Genomic DNA, 14,712 nt, shown 5'->3' on the forward strand with positions numbered 1-14,712 from the left:
TCTATGCAGGACTGCTGAACAGGGTGTCTGTCCACAACTTGGCTGCCCCAAGTCACAGCCTGGCATGTTAAAGTTCTGATACAGGTGATTTTGCACTTGAATATCAGGCCTATGAGCGGCATATGAGGCACGTGATTTTTTTTGCAATCTTTATTAGGAAGGTAGTTACCAAGAAATGGCAGGTACTCAGAGTTAGTAACATCCTAGGTGAACTGGGGCAGTTACCCCAGCAAGACTTGGCAGAGGGGTCCTGTAATGGCTCTGGTAGATGAGCAGAAAGCGTATCTTTTATCATAGCCTACATGTTCATGCAACGCTACTGACATTCTCAAGGAAAAAGCATATCAAAGGCACAAGACTAAGGGAAAGGAAGAGCAAAAAGTGCACTTAACAGGAACTGTTTAGTTTGCCAAATCTGTTTTCACATTGTCATGAATTGTAAATTGTCATGTTAATCAAGTAAATTGGAGTTACTTCTACATAAAACAAAAAATATTAAAAATATAGTTATTATCAATCCAACAGAAAGGCATTTCTTTACATTTTGACTGAAAAAGAAGACTAGTTAAATTGCTAGTGCCAGACAACACTTGTAGTCAAACTGAGTCATATGTTACTGCTCTGCTCCCTGGAATACAGCACAAATGCCTCAAGAAAAAAATCCTAATTGGTTTAAGAAATGTTAAGGTCTTTCTGTGCAATGTATTGAGGGATTTTGCACCTGATGGCAATACCAGAGAGATAAGAACATATAAAATTATACACAGTGTTTGATGGAAAGATCCAGCTAAAGGAAAGAAAAAAAAACAACCACAAAACATAGCCAACTCAAATATACAAAATTACATCTTGTCACTATATAGCTTTTACCTACTAACTAAAATGAAGGAACTACTTTATCACCTTCTTGTCATGAATTATTCCAGTTTTGCAGACCTTTACTGATTATTCCCACAAGCAGGCCTGTTCATTCCATACAAAACATTTCCTCCTGAATTGACCTGTATTCTCTTATTTTTATAACTAACTGGAGGAAATACAACTGTTGTGATGGTCACACAAAACTAGCCCACTATTAGACATGATGCACAGCAATCAAGCAGGATTTATTACTACAATTCACTGTAAGTGGGGATATAATCATTGCCCTTCTTTCTTCACCAGAGCTAAGAAAATCATTAGGTGACTGGCTATTATTTTTTCTCTGTTCGCTTTGGGTTCTAAACAAATACAGAGAACCATGCTGCTTTTCAGATCAGACATTTGTGTTCAAGTATATTCAATCCTAAGTGAATGCACCTACAAGCCAAATTGAACAATGCTATTTATTTGGCTTTGGGACTGGCCTACTAGATAACGATCAAGATTTTTCATGGTAAATGTGACTAGTCAATGAGAAAAGTTAAATAAAGATATCTCTGTTAACAAGCAAAATTGGAATAATACATCACAAAGCACACTCAGCTTTTCAGACCCTTCATTATGGGACCTATCTAAGAGGTCATTTGATGAAAGCCAAACAGAAATATCCATACATCTTTGTTTAAAAAGCTCACCAATTTTAACACATTTAATAATGTTAGCTATGGTTGGCTTCTAGAGCCAGATCTAATAAAAGAGTTTTAGCACCAAGACACCAAAGCTTCAGATGGCTTGCCCTCTAAGATGAGCCCATATCCCTGTTAGGTGCACAGGCATCCTATGCAACACACAGGAGAGCTGAGGCCCTTCAAAACGGAGACAAATCTTCAGAGATGAGAGCTTCCTCTTACCAGAAGGCACTCTGCTGAAGAAAGGAATAAATCTTAAATTTGACCTTTTAGATGTTTTACTAAGAGCTGCATTAGGACACTACTGTCTGCTTGGCGGTAGCTGCAACGGTTGAAAAGTGGTATCCAGACCCTCTATTTTGAAGAGATGAATAGACTGTCACTTTTCTTTTAAAAGATTGCCATTAGTATTAAGGGTAGCCAGATAGCAGTATTTATAGAATCCATATAATTGGATCACTTGCCCAGAGATAACTCTACATGGGGAGATTTTACATGTTGAGTAGTGCTGTTAAGGTTTATAATTCTGTCCCCTAATTTCACTTAAATTCTAATTTATATCTAGCCCTTAAGGTTATCAACTGGGTGAGAAAAAACATCAGAAAATCTTTTTAAAAACCTTTTTTTTTTCCAGCCCAGTCACAGACATTAGTACCTGAAATCCCTTTGCAATAACTGTCTAAACATCCAACTTAATTTTATTTCTTTGTTAATCAAAATGGTCATTTGAGAAATAACGAGCATTCTGAACACTCTCTAAAGACTACAGAGGAATTATCCTAAATTTAATGAGCGCTGGATAAGTCTACAGAGCATCTTCATTTTAATTTATGAAACTGGTATTTCATTTGTTGACCATTTGTACATGTTTTAAAAAAAGAAATCATCATAGATATCCAGAGTTAATTGATGTGTTCATTAAAACTGTATGCCCACAGGTAAAATTGTAGGCCCATAAACTTCAGTGAAAAGCCATACTTAAAACTCTCCTGCTCGTTAAAAATATTACATATAAAGTTATTTATTGCAGTTCTGAAAGACTGAAAATCCGTTCCTAAATGAAATTTTCAGTTTTCATAACATTATTTAGTTCAAATACTTAGACAGTAATGCCCTTGATTTTGCCAATTAATAACTACTAAAGAATTTCCTATTTATTTTTTTAAAAAGTAATCTTTTCCGCTTGACTTAACATGCTGTTCTTTGCACTCGCAAGGAGGAAAGTATAAAAAAGATTCACATTTAAGAATAAAGTTATATGCTTTTTATTCATAACTAATTGATCTATACATCTCTATAATATCAATTTTGCTGCAAAATTTGCTGGGGTAATCAGTCTACAATTAAAGCACCTGTAAATCAACATGTGATGCAAAGCTCCGTGTTTCTTATTTGGAAAATAGAGGATTATTTCATATAAAGATATAAGGCCTTAGCTGTCATCATACTCTGTAAGTTTCTTCCAAAACTATTTTCTTTTTAATGTGTGAGCAAAATCACAGCCACACTGAAAAACAAACAAACAAACAACCCCAACAATTGTCCCTTTGGCAATTCAGGTGCCTGAATTTCACCTAACATTCTTATATACATTAGCATATTTTGTAATCAGAGATTTTTACTATCACTAGCAGGGAATAGCTTCCTCAAAAAACCCTCTGAAAGAGGAAATTTGCATGTTAACAAGCAGAAGCTTATGTGCAAACATTGATGCAAAACATTTCTAACATTCCTTTCCTCCTTTGACAGTCAAATGCCCCAAGGCCATTGGTACAACCTAGTTATCCCCTGGGGTTTCCCCCAAATTTACAGTTCTCCCCATAACAACTGAGATTCTCTCAAGTACTTTCTTCTCTTCGCATACAGAAATTATGTTCCATCCACACTCACAACAAGGACCATGAAATGATCTTTGGAAATCAACCCCTGAAGTTATGTACACAGTGTCTTCTTTTACCTATAGCATCAATAAGATGAAAATCATTCTGCTGTCTGGTCCTCCAGCACCTAATATACAATATAGCATCACTTCTGATCAGTACTTGCTGTCTGCAATGAATACGTTCATCCACTTGGAAAGCAATGTGTCATATCGTGTTTTGAGATGCTGACATAAACTACAGACTCTCCAAATTCAGCAACATTTTGAGATTGAACGAAAAGATGGCAATTTAGTTTTCACACCAGCAACTGTGGATGGCTTAGGGACAATGTATGGCCAACACACATTCAAGGATGATTAGCTAGCTAGACAAAATACCTGGAATCATTCTATCGTAAATCAAAGGTATTAGCAAATACTCTTGTGGTGATGATTTAGAGATATAAATACTGGCCATATCTTTGCACAAAAAGGCAAGTTATTCTAAAACTCCCAGTGTTCACTCCTGCATTACATATTACAGCCCTACCTACACTTCTTTTTTATAAGTGTGCTCCCTCTCTCAAGGGTAAAATCTAACTTAAAAGTGGGAATTTCCCATTGACAAGTGGGAATACTTTGCTTTTGACAAGGAAAAATGTGGAATATGATTTATGAAGAACTAATACCATTTGAAACAACTCACATCTATCTCACTTAAAGGAGACCCCAAAGGAAATTTAGTAAAGAACAACCATTAAGTCAATTTGACATTTGCTGTCCTGTCTATGAAAAAGCATTCCTTGTAAATATTAGACTTTATAGCTATATGAGAACCCATAATCAAAATTAATTTGAAGGAAAAGCTTTTTTTTTTTTCTTTGAAAAACAACCAACCAGCCACACCACACTGAACAGGTTGATAACAGTTTTTCATCAAAACAGACAACCTCTATCATTAACTCTTGAAAAGACACAGGATACAAAGTAGTTCTAAATCCCAAAGCATTAAACAGGATCCAACTCCTATCCACAGTGTCAGGAGTTGCCTCTGTATTAATTACACTGCTACTACTGAAAGATCTCACAGAACCTTGCTTTAAGTCCATGAGGTCTAAGACTGTTGTGCTCATGTCAGCTTTCAGTAAAGACAGATGTAAGCCACAGAAACAGATGCTGAATATAAAACTATTCCCAGGTCTTCACTTTTTGGTACTTTAACAGATTTTAGAGAAAGGGGCCAAATGTAACACAGGGGTTCAGAGACTTAGATTTTGAGTTCCTAACAAGTCCTTACCATTATGTTTCAGAGGCGATCAAGGACAACACTACCATATGTTTTGCAAAGGATAAGATCTTCTCTTTGAATCGGTGCCACTTAATTCAACCCGTTGTTAACATTTGTTCAAATTCTAATTTAGAGGAGCATTACTCTCAGATGATGTTCTCAGAAATGCAAGGTTAGACATATCTGATAAATTAATTCCTTTTGGATGTTACCAACTCCCTTTTCTTGCCGGCATCAGCTCTACTAATTACCAGTGTTTTGCTTTACAATCTGACATTTAAAGCTAGAACTCTGTTAGCTTTATTCACCTGAATTGTGAGACCTATGAACTGGAGTAGAGCTCACTGAATGTGCAGGGTACATACAGCAATGGATAAAAGGAGGAAAACCATAGAAGAATTTCCAAATACAAACCTCTGAGACAAAAAGGAGACTGGGACAGAAAAGGAACAATGGAGACCAAGTACCAGAAAAGCTAAATTATTCATAAACAAAATTAAGAAAGATGCTTATGAAAGACAAACATGGGCCTGTAATTCACAGCTAGCATGTTGCTTGAATACAACAGTGTGTTGTCTGTACATCGTGTCAACTTTTGCATCACAAAGCAGTCTATTATCTATAGAAAAATGAAGGAGAGAAGATAAGCATGGAGAAGACATTTTACAAGTAAACCAAGAAAAGTCATTAGTGACTTAGGAGAGGGCAATTTCTGTTTGGCTGAGTCATCAGAATGCAGCATTAGAAGGTCCAGAGAGACCTGCTAGCTGGTCTGAATAGTAATGCTTGGCTACAAATCCCACAAGGAAAAGTTCGGTTTTGTTCCCTGGATATATATTTTCTGTGATTTCCTGTTTGCTAACATGTGGACTTCTCTAGGGATTGAGGGAATATGAGCATTTCTTTTAAATAGATTAAATACATGATGCAGGGGACGTAAAAAAACTTACTGTGCTGTAACTCTCCTAATTTCTGATGAACATTAATACATTTCAAATTTGCAATTAATTTGGTTATATGCAAGACTCTGAAAACATTAAGTTTTTTATTTACAGGGTTTATATTCTTACCAGGGTGAAACCATGTTATTAAAACAGATGTTTTTTGACACCTGCTAAATCCCAGTAATTTTAGTAGTCTAAAGCAGAAAAAAACTATGTACTTTTTTAATATGACAAGATTTGCTGAAAAATCAAGTGTGTTTGCCCTCTTATTACACTAAAACTTTATCAGCTCCTTTGGGAATGGCATTTAACATTAACATCTGTTTTGTTATGCCAGATAACCTGCCCCCACCTCCCATTTGGTACCTACTCTGAAGGCCAGCAAATTATCACATGAATACTTCTGCAATTATTTCAAGGCTGCCTTGTACAAAATAGAAGATCTACACAGGTCAGATTAACCAAAGGTTCTTACTTCACTCTGAAAAGTGTCAGGCTGTGTGACTCTCTATGTCAAACCATAAAGGAAGCAAATACCAGGCAAATATTATTCCTTCTACAGACAATAATGAACATGATTCTGTTCTTAATACCAATTTCATGGAAGTTATCTTTAGTACAATCTCTTGAGATCTTTGCTACTCTGATAGAAAGGGGAATCAAGTATTAAGGTTTCAGGAGTAATAGTCCTGTAAACTAAACTGATTTCTTTCTATTTTTTCCCATCAAAATTGAAATTATAATGCTAATGTATTATTAAAATCCAGGCAAAACCTGTCCACGTAGCATTTCTTACACAAACAGGACTGTATGCAAAGACTTGTTCTCCTGTTACAACACAGAAAACAGTTTGTGACTATACTATCAATTTTCAAATAATCATAAATCACTACTGTGAATAACATAGAGGTTCAGTAAGCAGTCCTTTCCTCTCCTCCCTCCATCACCTCAGACACATTGCCTATGGAAAGACAGAACAGAAAATATCCATCTAAGCAAATGGAAATAAAGCCAATTCACAGGACACAAGATTCCCCCCATTTGTTCTCCACTACTTTCTACATGTATCAGTTCAGACTGTAAACAAACTATGAGGAAGAAACCTGCAATGCGTCCGTCACGCATCGATGAGTTATCAAGCTTTCGAACTATGTAGGCTCTTAAAATAGCCATAGCAGCACAGAGCTCCCCTTAGGCCAATTCACTTTGCTTCAAGAGTGGTGTCCTCGGTCATCCACCTCAGGGAGATTTAACCAGCTGCTGCAGGGCAGTCTTCACACTGTTTGAAGACCGGGCCTCATAGCAGCAACATGCAACTATATCAGAGCAAGTGCCAGCTGCTGGGAGGCCAAAAGCTGCGTACACGCTGCAGGAGGGCAGGGTGGCTGTGCTCTGGCTGGAGGCTGGGTGCCCAGGTGGCCCACCCTCACCAGAGTGTCTTTTCCACCACAAGCGGCAACCCCTGAGGAAAATCTGCCGTGTAGCTAGCCTTCCTGTGTAACTGGGTGAACTTTTCCATTTCATAGTGAAAATCATCTTTTCCTGCCATGAAATTTTTTTAAAACTCGTCCCTGTTGACTGAGCTTTCGCGAGAGCTGGGGCTGCTCACCACGTCAGGGCACAGGGCTGTGCCGGCTGCTGGGGCCGGGACCAGGCAGAGAGAGGGGCATGTTTTTAAACTATGCTTTAGCAGACAATTCATGGTAGCATTTTTAATAGGTTATGAAAAAATTTCTTTCTACTTCAAGAAAAAAAAAAAAAGGAAGGTTTAAAAAATTACTTTCAGATTTACTTTCCAAACACAGATGGTCTTACGCCCAATTCTCACTTCTTTAATATTAGGCATTGCTGGCCTTTAGCGCGAGATGAATTCTGCCTTCAATCCTATGGTGCATTTAGGCACTCTGCCTTACCAGCATTCTTCCCTAGTTATGTAGCGTGTAACCACAGTTCCCGTCCCCCTTTGCTTTGCCTGCTGGCACTCGCTTGCCGGCCCGCCCCTCGGCTGCCGCTTCCCGCCAGTGCCCTCGGCCCCGCCCCGCCCGCCGCTCCCGCGCGCCATTTGTGCCCCGTTTCTCAAAGGCAGCGGCCGTGGCTGTCGCCCCGCCGGTCCCGGGCGGGAGTTTGTCCCAGCCATTGCAGGCTCGGGGAGCTGTAGGAGCAAACCCCCCCCCGGCCCAGGAAACTGTAGAGAAGCTGCTCTCACCTAGTGTTGTTTCTGGGGAAGGGGGGATTTCAGTCAGTGAGGCGTGGCAGTAATTATAAAATCCTTAATGGCAGGCAGTTTAGAAAAGGAAAGGAATTGGGGAAGAAGAGAAAAAAAAAAAATCCGGAAAATGGCAGGGAGAGGCTTGCTGCCAGCTACAGCTCTGGGGTGGTGGGCTGCCTGTGCAGAGGACCACCATCCACAGGCAGCAGCACAGGGTTCATTTCTCAGCGGTTCTGTGTGAGACTCCATGATTTACATCCTAATTAGAGCTGTTCAGGAGTTTTGGAAAGTGAAATGGAAAAAAAAAAAAAGAACAAAGCAACCCAGACACTGAAAAAAATATTTTGGGAAACGAATTATTCCCCATAGTTTTGAGGCGGTGATAGAAAGAGTGAGCTGGATTCTCCAGGCCTGATGGCCCTTGTAAGGCCTCTTGCCTCAACAGATGCTCGTAACTCCTCTAAGGAAATAACCCTGCCTGCTCCAGTGAAAAAGTATTGCAGGAGTCAGTACTAACCGTACATTAAATTAAAATGTAATCTTCTTATAAAGCAAACAGAACGCAGAATTTTCAGTAAATTGGGAAGATGGGATAATTTCTGCTCTGAGTTAAGACACAGCTTATCCATTTTTCTTCCTAGTGGTGGAAATGTAGATGTACATACCTCATTTTTACTGTGGAACAAGCTGCCTTTAACTCATGTAGATAGAACTTTTCTATCTCATCGGGACAAATGCTAGTGCAGAGACATATATTGACAACTACTCTTTTTAATGAAATGTATCCCATAAAAGAATTCTGCTTTTGATACCAGAATGTGTACAATCTGGTTCACGAGCAAGGCCTCATGAGCCTGCAAGACACACCGCTTTCTCCTTCCATTCAGATCAAGGAAGGCTGAGAGTGATTGCTCAGTGTCTCCAAGGAGCCACTTACTACTTCACAGAACTATGTCTTACCCACTCATTGCTAGTACTGAGGAAATATTGTCTACAATCCAACGTGAAAGAGCGAGGCTTATTGATGAGCTGTGGTGACAGGGGTTACTATCCCTCTCAAAGTGAGTCAGTCTGTAAGCCTCTAAGGACGAGAGGAAGTCAGAACAAAGAACATAAAAATAATTTTGACCATTAATATTTAATATTTTACCTTTTTCTCCCCCTTTACACTGCTTTCCTGCTAAAACAGCTGGGATGAAAATGATTTTCATTGTTCTTTAGGGAGATGGTGTTTTGTTATATTACATCTGTTCTTTAAACCCACGAACCCTGGAAGCGGCAGAAGCGGATAAATCTCTTTGTCAAGAAGACACACTCAAGGTTCCAGGGACAAAACTGATCTTTGCCTCATGGGTTAATGGCATTAATAATTGCCATTTTGATAAGTCTAAATGTAAAAAGCCTGCTTAAACAAGAGTCAACCCTTCAAAAAATGACTATCCATGATAAATTTTCAAGAGCAATGAAAATTGTCACTCTGCCAGCTTGATAAATTGTAGCCCCAACTGGCAGAGCCATTTGCCTTGCAGTAAGCACAAAATGACAAATCTTTGCTGAATACAAACTATATGCTTGCACCTTTCACAGCTGGTTTAGCTTGTAAACGCAGCAAAAAGAGAGGCTTTAATAAAAACTGAAGGTTATGCACAAAAAATGATTTTGCATCTAACTGCTTCTCTGAGTTTAAAGACATTTCTTTCATATTGGGACTTAATTTTGAAAGAAACCCTTCAGCTGTCTATGGGATCATGCTCTAAAAATACTTGTACAACTACACTGTGGTGTTTTCTTCAGTGAAATGATTCAACAGTGCAAGTGCAATCATTTCAGGGAGAGAAAAATCATGTTTAGTATCACCTCAATATTTACCAGAACACCCCCCCCCCGAAAAGTATAAATCCATATACTGAACTGTATACCTTGATATGAATAAATGCAGCACCTACTCTAATTCCATTGTCTAACTGCTGATCTATATTCCTGATGACTCATTCTAATCTTCCAAGTTGCAGAGCATCTTTAACATACTTTTTAAAAAGAAATTGCTTTGTCAGAGAGATGTTTAATTCTTGTCAATAGATGGAATTCCTTCTAAAAGAAATCACACTTGCCTGAAGCCACTTTTGCATAATATATACATTATGCAAACACCGTGAAGTTGATATCTAATGGCTCTGTGTTGCTACAAACGGATGCTTTATGCCTTCAAAAGGAGATTTCCACCTACTTGACACAAGCAGTCACTCCTAGTCCTAGCAAAACTTGATATTAAATATGTACGAATGTAAAGATGTGATACACACAAGCTATTTTAGTGCATGTTTAAAGATTCTTAGCTCTCCTGAGCCAGAGGACTCACCGATGCCTGACTAGCATACAGTTTGATAAGCAAGAATTGTACAAAGCCCTTCCAACTTCCTTGAAATAATCTGTCTGTAATAGATATTGCAGTGGGCAAGAGAGGTTTATTTTAGTCTTCTTACTTGGTCTGACCCATCCAGAAGATCAGAGGATTTTTTTCTCTTTAAAAAGCTACCTCTAACCAGCTTATTTTATGTTTTAGTAAAATACAGCTTCAAAGACCAGGAGCCTTCTGGTGTATTTTGACTTGTTCACTTCAAAGTAAGCTCTTGAAGCTCCACCTCGGGGCTCTGGATGTCGGGGTAGCTCCATCGTTCTGCTATGCACAAATATGCAGGCTATCTTGAAAGCAAAGGGTACATCTCAGTGCACACATTAAACTGCAAATTTCAGTTGTACCAACGACTGGTATTTCATTTTCTAATTTGTCTCCTTAAACCTGCATCTTTGATACATTCTTTTAACAGAGTTCAGACCATTTGTATCTCTATGCTTGTTTACCCCGCTCCCTACTCTTCCCAGCCCCATTAAAAAAAAAAACAACAAACAAATCAACATGACAAAAAATAAACAAAAAAACCCCGAAACCTGTCAAAACCAGAAAATCCCCTTATTAAAAGCAGAGATGAAGTGTAGAAAAGAACTCAGAACATAATGGATAATATCTTCAAAAATGATAAGCAACTAAAAATCAGTCATACAACTTGGCAAGTTTTATGGCTCAGGAAATCTCAACAATAGGCTCCACTGTTTGCTGTGCCTGTTAATGTATAGCTACAGATACTCAGCTTCTCTCACCACAGCAATTCATATGGGATAAACTTTGTCAATAATACCTTATTGCCTTAGTTTTCTCACATCATAAAGTGTCTTTTTGCCTCATCTTACAAGGTAGATGCAGGAGAACTTAACTGGCTTGTATAAGTCAGCACAGAAAGTCTGCATCAAGCTATTATCAGAACTGCTGGGCTCTTGGATCCCCTTGCAATCCTGTGTTTGGGTAACTAGAAGGCAACCCAGTATAACTCGGGATTTTAGTAGTTTATCATATACAGCAAACATACACACACAGTACAAAAGGAAAGACAGAAAAGGAAACAAGTAATACCAGAAGGTGAGATTTCAAAACGCTCAAAAATTTTTGCCCTACAAATACATGAACTCTGCTTAAAAAGAAGAGTACGTTTGAAGAAAAAAAACACATGCATTGGTTGCTGAAGCACTTCAGCCTTTGATAATATTTAAAAATAGAAGAATAGCATTTCAGTTTTTAAGGCTTGTAAGAAACCAGGTGGCATTAGGAGGATGTAGTGACAAAGAGCCAAAGAACAAAAAAAAAGAAACTTTCAGCAATTTAGTAGCAAGGACTGGGTAAAGATATCAAGCATAATCAAATAAATTTCCTTCTGCCAAAAGCACACCTTCCTGCACACCTATTTTAGCTGTCTCTATTTCAACTATGCAAACAGTGGGTAGATTCAAAGGGAAAGGAGTTTGCTGAGGCAGGCCATCCAATTAAATTAGGCTCACAGATTAGTATATTTATTGGTATTCCAGTCTATTACCTTATTGACAAAATTCAGTACATTGTGGGGGAAGGTACGGTAGTTCATGAGGACATTACTAATTATCACCTAACAGAATGTATAATAATCAATGCTTTTGATCCACTCAGACTGAAGATCAATTAAAGATTAAACTCAAGAATGAGATATTGGGGGGTAGGGGTGGGTAGGGGGGTGGGGTGGGGGTAGGGGGGTGGAGATGTGGGGGGGGCAGCTGTGTTTCAAGTGAATGTCTTATCTGAAAAAGAACATGTATTTTAACATGCATACAAAACATGCCATATAGAAAGGAAGAAAAAGATGGCACTGTAGTTATTGGTCAAGGTGAAAATACGTTACAAGCTGGGCATTTGCAGTGTGGAGGAAACATACTAGGAGGAACATCAGGGGATGTGTAACAGTATCCTTTAAATAACAGCTTAACCTCAGATCTTTAGAAGTACAATAGAACTGTTGTACTATCCAAAGGGACATTTAATGGTTATAGCAGAAATGCTGTGGACAGTTTTTGGTTATTTGTCTAGGGAAAAATGGGCATAAGTTACCATAGTTAGAAGAAGTCTAGAAAGATGGATCGGGAATGGAAGTGCCTGCCTGAGAATACTTAGGTAACCTTTATTAGCTTGTAAAATTGAGTGAGATAGGATGGACTGCTCTCCTAGAGCACTCTTACCTGAAATAAAAACCTGAACAGAAGAAGAGATATTTAAGCTAAAGGACAATTTTGGCACAGAAACAAATGGGTACAGAGGAAAAACTGTCTATGAAGAGAGAAGGTGGTTTCTAAGTCCCACATTCAAGAGTTTGAAGTAGCCCTCCAAAGGAGAGGTGAGCGAGGGAAAGACACCTAACTAATTTTAGAAGGAAAGATACATGATGCTGCTGCCTGTAATAATAGGAGACTGTGACTTGACCCAGAAAGTTCTTTCACTTCATACATTTATAGTGCTGCCAATAAAAGCAAAAAGAACATGCAGTCAACAGAGAAAGAGAAGAAAAGGGGGAAGCATCTAGATTCTTGACTGAATTGAAAGCATATATTGTATATGCTGTTAGGAAAAAAAAGAAAAAAAGAAAAAAGATTCCTCATTGCTGTTCCACTGGGGTAAAGATGAGGAGCTTTCTTTTTCCATTCTATGAAATAGATTTTATTGTATCTGGCCTAAGGCTTTTCTCTCCCCACCCCCTCAATATTATAACAGAATTTTTAATCTGAAAAAGTCTGATAACTGCAAGGTTACCAGGAAGAAAATGTGTTCATAAGTGGAGGTCATTTTCCTGAACAGAGAAAAGTGAGAGCAAACACAAGCAATGATCTACCTTGGTGATACCTATTTATTTATTTATTTTTACCTAATTGGAGTATTTGCTGGCGCAGTACCAGCCACAACTGGAGTGCTGAATGCTGTTTAGCTGAAGTAACAGACTGATTGATGAAGATATCCAAATGACACACTCCAGATTCTGTGCATGCAAGTAACTCCATGGGCAATGTGAATTCCTAAGCAGGATATATTATTTGGGAAAGTGTTTCTAAAGGTCTAAAATAACAAAATGGTTAGTTGGTTTGTCCCAAAGATGACAGGAACCCAACCAACATTATTTTTTAAATCCCCAGCCTAAAGAAATCAAATAGTAATCCCGTTTCATATGCAAAGAATAGAAAGCTAATAAAAATAAGTTTTTTTCCAGTCATGCACTGGTTAAATACTCTGCATGAAGTACACAAGTACTTCGCTGTAGTAGGCTAACCCAAGCCAAATTGTTATTATTTACAAAAAAGAGGTTTTCTTCCCACATTTCCAGAGCTTATCTTTCTTGTATTACTTGATCCAGCAGATAATTCCTTTAAATTGTAGCTTTCTCAAATGAAGAATAAAACTTTGAAATGAGAATATAATTCTGCAGGTTATGTAAGCAATATTTCTGCATAATGTCGCAGCGTAAGTCAGGGATTTTTTTTTATTTTTATTTTTTTATGGTATCAGATAAAAAGTATATGAAGGAGTCTAGGAAAGTTAAATGCCAGAAAAACAAGCACACAACAAAAATACTATTTGAACTTTTACAACATCCTCCTATAGTGGTTGGTATTTTCCTTAATGTACCTTGCACAAGCAAGCTTTGCCAAGGGGTTTCTTTGTATAATTTAAAGCAGAATCTTCTAGATAGCAGTATGTATGTACTGAAAGAAAATAATTGCAACAAATTATGAAACCAAGAGTCCATTACCATCATTTGACCAGTATTCAATGTCCTCCTTTCTTTTCTCATTTACCATTTTCTGATTTCTCCGTAATATGTAAATGGAAACAGAGATGATTTCATGTTTTATTCCAGGCTACAAACACTAAAATGTCAAATCATAAAGGACTGAAAAAATACATATTTGTGAGACCTCATTAATCATACCCCTCTACCGATACCCATGATTTCTGATCCGTTCAACATCTACTATCATTAGTTTGTATAATTCTGATGTCTCAGACAAAATGCTTTACAGTATCAAGTCAAACATCTTGTATGCTTGTATGTATACTACACCTATGCTATTAATTTAGACAGTAAAATTAGTGTCATAAAAACAGCAGGCTTCTGTGAGCTCAAAATTATAAGCTTGCTTGTGTTGCCACTGTTATTTATTTAATCAAGTCTGAGTTCTTCTATTATTTTACTGCCAGCACCAGTCTGGCATTCCCACTGTTATCAGGTCTGTCTGCCTTTATTCTTTATAAAATATTGTTGCAACATTTCTTCCATATTTCTGGCCTTCAGAATCTGCTACCTTACTAAAAGCTGATACTTTCTAAGCCAAATATTTCATACCAAGGAGAAAACTAATTTAGGCTTTTGGTAGAGCACTCACTCTGGTCCTGACATTCTCTCCTATTTGGATTGTCTCCAAAGAAGAATAAACTACAGAACATGATGTTC

This window comes from Falco biarmicus, chromosome 14 (assembly GCF_023638135.1).
Source record: "Falco biarmicus isolate bFalBia1 chromosome 14, bFalBia1.pri, whole genome shotgun sequence".
NCBI classification, from domain to species: domain Eukaryota; kingdom Metazoa; phylum Chordata; class Aves; order Falconiformes; family Falconidae; genus Falco; species Falco biarmicus.